We start from the raw sequence: 6,393 nt of genomic DNA on the forward strand, positions 1-6,393 counted from the left end.
GCGCCGCCACGCTCCCAAGCAGCGCACTGTAGCAGTGCGCCACCGGGCCGGCCCATAACTTTTTTATTTGTTTTTACAAATGAGATATTGTTGCATTGTAGTTTTAACAACTGGTCTTCAATTTTACAAAGGAAAGATTTTTGGATATTTTGTTGTCACCTCTCCCCCAGGGTGATGGATATGCAAAAGATTACTCAAAGCCCATTTCTTCTGAGCAGTGAAAGGCCCAAAATGGTTACACCCCCCACCCCGGAAAAATTCTTTCAAGAGAAGAAAGATACTGGGAATAGCCCTGAATCAGGTTTTCTCTCCGTTTTTATTCTCCAGGCAAGGAAGTTACAGAAAAGGAACATAGGTGGTTACAAAAAGAACAATGAGATAATCGTTGTACTTTCCCATCATAAGGTTTAGCTGCACCAAGGACGTCTGCCCTAATAACAAAGATTTTTGCTGTGTTACAATTCTTTACCTACAACAGAGACTTTAGCCTGGGGAAAATTTTCTGTCTTTCCCAAGCTTAACATTTCTGTCTGCAATTCTAAAAAGTTAGGCCCTGTAAAATACATTTGCTTTATTAATGTTGGTATCCTCCACATTTTACTTTATAACTGAATGAACTTACTTGACTAGTCTCACTTTCAATTATTTTTCAATTAAATTTTTTTGAGTTTCCTGTATTATACCAGGTTATAATCAAATAAAGATAAAATTTTCTTCATCTTTCCCATAGTTTTTTGCCTCTTATTTCCATTCCCCACATTGGATTACTGAATTTGCCAGATTTCTTAAAAAATGGGGGCAATGTCATCTTTGGGTTAAAACCATGAGCTTTGGTGTCAAGTAAAAGCGGTTTTACAATCTGGCTTTACCACTTGTGTATAGTGTCACTCTGAGCAAACTAACCCCTCTAAGCATCATTTTCCTAATCTATAAAATAGGACTAATAATATTTATGCACTTTTTGAGATGATCAAGTAGCTGCCTATACAGAACATGTAATATGATAAATATTATTAAAATTGCTAAACAAAAAGGGATGATAGAAAGCATCTTGTATCACTATTATCCTGATTTTAACAAGAATAAACAGTATATTTCACCACTAACTATAATGTCAAATGTAAATTTAATATAAACATTCTTTTGATCCATAGCTTGTTTATCAATGAAATACTTTATAGCTATCTGAATATTAAAGCCAAAAGCAAAAATGTAGTTTCTGCCTCCCTCCATGTGACAGAGGGAATCTAGCTTTACTTTGTTTCCTTTTCCTCCCCACAGTGTGCATTAGTTTATTCTAGATTTACAGACCTAGTTTACTATTATAAATACACCTTCACTTAAATGATGGTTTTAGTTTTTGCTTTCATGTTTGTAAACCTACTTTGATTGCTATTGGTATCTAAATAAAACTTGAAAATGAAAACAATATATTCTTTGTATTCCTATTAGCTTCTTTTTTATAGTTGTGATTCTATTAGTCTATATCACTGTGGAGTAATAATTGATAGAACTCAGGTTTTTTCTTAGATTTTTTTTCCCTTTCTCTACTAAGAAAATAGAATTAACTCCATTTTTCAAGGTCACCCAGAAAAGGCGCAATGCTATTTACAGAAGGGTAATTGAATCCTAGAGTTTCAGACAGACTTTCTTGGTGATGATAACATGCTGTAGAATATTACTGACCGAGAAATTTTTCTATTCCTTTTAGGAACTTTTTAGAAGTTTTGATGAGTTATTGGAAATGGCTTTAGAAAGACTTCAGTGATTTCTGTCTCTTCTAATCAGTATGAAATCACATCCTGTATTTGGATTATGCTTTGTGGATGTTTGAAAGCTATCTTTTTGTTAACTTGAGGTGGAAATTTTCATTTTATATGAAATTCATTTTACAAGAGTGCCTTTTCTATATCAGTATAAAATATTCATTTGAAAATGGATCGTGTTAATTCAGTACAATGCCCTTTTCAATATTAAAAGACCTTAGGTATTTATCTTTATTGCCTTGATTTGTTAATTTCCTATAGGATTATTTGGAGGACATTAGCATTTAATTTTAAGATAAAACATAACAAGTAATAAGATAAGCAGAAGACCATCTGGTGTAAGGCTTAGGGAATCTTAGGCTTATTTAATTACTACTTTGGTGTATTGTTAATGATTTCACAGAGAGATAAAAGAATGATTTACATAGGACAAGTGTACAGTTGGCATATAGTACTTTTAAATTGCAGGTATGATCTTCAATTTACTGTGAAAGTACCCTATTAAATAGTGTACTAGTCCTTAAGGAGTTGGTTCAGTTTTCAGAGTTGTCTTGTTTATAGTACAAATTCGGCGGCGGGTATAGTGAAACTTCACTTCTATAGAGCTTGATGTTGCAACAAACTAATTGGACAGAAAAATAGAAATGTAGCATTGGAACTGAAAAAAACCTATTCTCAGCTTACTCTGTCCACTTCCTGAAAATCTATCTGACTATTTAACATGCTAACTTCTACGATGCTCTGCACAGCATAGGCCCTCTAAAAGCACTTAATGCCTGAACTTTTTTATTCTTATTTACTCATCATAATGTCTATATACTTGAAAGAAGGTTCAAAATAAGAATAGACCAAAGCACTTTGAGCTGCTGAAGTTTTGGAATTTTAAAAGAAGTCTTTGTGTATGCTTCGGCTTCATGTTTAATTTATATTAATAGTTACAAATACATTATGAGTAATGTAAATGTCTAGTACTGTTTCCCAACTTCTTGCAGTTGAAGAAATGGAAACAAGTATACCTATTTACTTCATCAACAAGGTTCATTTAGCACATGTTTTGTCCCAGGCACTGATGGAGTGCTAGGGGTATGAGAGTTGTTTTGGCATGCTCCCTTCCTTCCAGATGTGTCCTTGTGTACAGCCTAACACAGGGAATAGACCTGTAAGTAAATCATTCCACTGCAATTGACAGGCTGAAGACTGAGTTGGAGGCATAAATTAAAAGGCTGAAGATATTTGTATTCATTGTCTTGGATGATATTTTCAACATGAGTGTGTAGGGTGAGAAGAGAAAGGTTGAAGGACAGCACCTCGGAGACTGCCTAGAGTGGACAGCTAAGTGCTTATAAACAGATGTTAACTTTGACCAGCTGTATTCAGTGCTACTAAAGCTTTGTTAGATTCATCCTTTGTTCTTTTCTATGTTCATCCTGAAGAAAGGCAACTACACACATAAGTTATTAACTTAATTATGACCTCTTAACAACCCAAGAGTGTGGGTTAAGATTGCAGTTCTGTCCTTAGACGAACTTCACAAGTACACAGAGGCTCGCTTTCCCAATTTTAAAGCTGAGACTGTTATGTGTGTATGTGTTTTCTCTTTTTTTCTGTATTTGCCATCTCACTGAACACTGATTTTGCCATTGGTTGTTACAAACTCAGAGCATTTCAGAATTGCAAGGGGTCTTAAGTTTTTTTTTTATACCTTGATTTTTATGCCTAAGGAATCTAAAGCCCAGAAAGGTTAAGTGATTGCTTAAGACCATGTGAGTAATTAGTGTAGTGGCAAAGCAGGGCCTAGAATTCCTATCTCCTGGTTTAATCAAAGATTATCATCAATTTCTAATGTTTATGTAAGGTTATTTTGATCTCAGTTTTGTTAATTGTTTTTTAAAAAAATGAAGTGTAAGGCTTATGAAGTTGAAATCAATTAGGGTATATTCTATTCTTTTCTAGTGGTACCCAGCCTGCCGGGGACTTGTTAAGGTAGTGCAACATAGTGGTTATCAGTTCCAGTTTTAACTAAAAAAAAAAAATGAAGTGTAAGGCTTATGAAGTTGAAATCAATTAGGGTATATTCTATTCTTTTCTAGTGGTACCCAACCTGCCGGGGACTTGTTAAGGTAGTGCAACATAGTGGTTATCAGTTCCAGTTTTAACTAAAAGAGATTTGGGTTTAGATCCTGACTTGTAGGGTAATCAACCATCCTGGTTTGCTTGGAACTGTGGATTTCCCAGACACAGGACTTTCAGTACTGATATCAAAAAGTCCCAGGCAAACTGGAATGGTTGCTCACCCTGCTAGCCATATGGCTGTGTGGCCAAGGCATGCTATTTTATAGGTCTCTGTTTATTTACGTGTAAGATGAGAAAAGGAAGAGGAGCTAACTCATAGGATCATAGTAAAATAAATAAGATGATATGTGTAAAACACAGCACCACTTAATAAGAAATCAATAAATGTTAGTCATTATTATTACTGATGTTATTTTATAAAGAAAGTAGATTCCTTAAAGGACAGATTCTCAGAATCTAGATCTTCAGATCTAGGATTTGAAACAAATAAACTTTGTTTTTAGCTTTGACCTCTTCTTTACCTTCTGGCTGCTCTTCTTTATCTTATTTGTCCATAAAATACAATAGACAATGCAACTCCAGACTGAAGAGCATCCACAATTGCATATCCTTTCACATTTTTCAAGATATATATCAGGAAGAGACAAATTTCCTGTTTGGAAACCAATACAGAGAATGAGCATCACAGGCAGCACAATGCTGTGAAAAGAAAAAGGGAATTTGCCTGGATTATAATCATAGCTGCCATTTTGTTGAGTACAAATTCTGTGCCAGATATAGGAGCTTCAAATATTTCATATCTGATCCAGATAATGATCCCGAGGGACAAATATTATTATCTCGATTTTCCGATGGAGAAACAGCCTCAGTGAGCATAAGTTGCTTGCCCAAAGATAGCATTAGTATAAGGAGTACAGCAAAGGTTCTAAACTAGGTCTCAATGTTCCAAACTCCATGTGGTTTTAACTTATAACCAACAGGCTAATCTTGGGAAAGGTATTTTGCCTGTAAAACTCAGAAGAAAAGAAAATTGCCATTTCTGATTACTTATCACATTGTAGGTAATGAGGTATGTACATCACATGCATGGTCTCGTTTAATTCTTATCGGAAAACATGAGTCCCATTTTTATAATAAAGAAACAGTAGCTTTAGAGAGACTAAGCAATGCTCAAAGAACACAACTGGTAAAGTGGCAATGCAAGGGTTAAAAAATCCTCTACTCTATCAAAGCATGTTATTTTATAATGTTTGGTGATGAAATAATTCTGAGTATATGTATGTAACAAATAGGGCTAGAGTGGACTTTCCAACCACTTGGAAACAATTATTGCTCATGTAATAGTATATTATTTTACAGCTGGAATCAAAATATTGCATTTTCTACTTTATTCTAGACTTTATTTGCCTTTGCATGTGGATAATATGGACCNTGTTTGGTGATGAAATAATTCTGAGTATATGTATGTAACAAATAGGGCTAGAGTGGACTTTCCAACCACTTGGAAACAATTATTGCTCATGTAATAGTATATTATTTTACAGCTGGAATCAAAATATTGCATTTTCTACTTTATTCTAGACTTTATTTGCCTTTGCATGTGGATAATATGGACCCAAATTGCAAAATTTAGCTGTGGCTTCAATTTAATTCTACTGGATGCTAAGATTTTCATGTTTTTTTCTTATTCCCATCACAAAGTCTTATAAAAATTTGCAAGAGAATCTCTGAGTAACATGTGACATATAAAAACATGTTTCTGGAAACCATCATGTTAAGTGAAGTAAGTCAGGCACAAAAAGACACCACATGATATCATTCATATGTAGAATCTAAAAAAAAAAAAAGTGGTTCTCATAGAAGTAGAGAGTAGAATAATGGTTACCAGAGGTGGGTGTGGTAGTGGGGGGTGAGGAAAAGTAGTGAACTAATGGGTACAAAACTATGCTATCTGCTCTAAGTGAATAATTGTGCAGTGTATATATATATATACATACATATATATATGTATTGAAACAACATACTGTACCCTACAATATATACAAGTAAATGTTAAGATATTTTGAATACATAAAAAATGTGTTACAAATACGGTCCTAAGTATCAAGAAAAAAGATAGGATTCATTTTTTTCCTCTCTCTTAATAGGCATGTATAAGAGAAGATATATACACACATGCACAGGTATGTCAGGATACATATTAAAATGAATTTTTTTTTTTTGCCATTCCTTTAACAAAAAGTATAAAAACATTTTTATTTACTGTTGATTTTATAGAAGTCATTCACAAAGCTCATAAATTCTAAGTTTATAAAGATGTCAGTTAATTGTTACAACTGAACCATACTTGGTAAACAAATTTACTATTTTTAAAATAAATCTAGATTTTATATAACAACTATACTTTTTTGAAGGTGTTACAACAAGCAAATGGAAAGGACATTCTTGGGGGGGGAGGGAAGAGAGAGGGAGGAGGGAGGGAGGTGTCGGTGTTGGGCCATAATAATCATATACATTGTATATTGACAAAATAAAATTTTAACGAAAAAAAAAA

Source organism: Galeopterus variegatus, unplaced genomic scaffold, assembly GCF_000696425.1.
Source record: "Galeopterus variegatus unplaced genomic scaffold, G_variegatus-3.0.2 Scaffold3736, whole genome shotgun sequence".
Classification (NCBI taxonomy): Eukaryota; Metazoa; Chordata; class Mammalia; order Dermoptera; family Cynocephalidae; genus Galeopterus; species Galeopterus variegatus.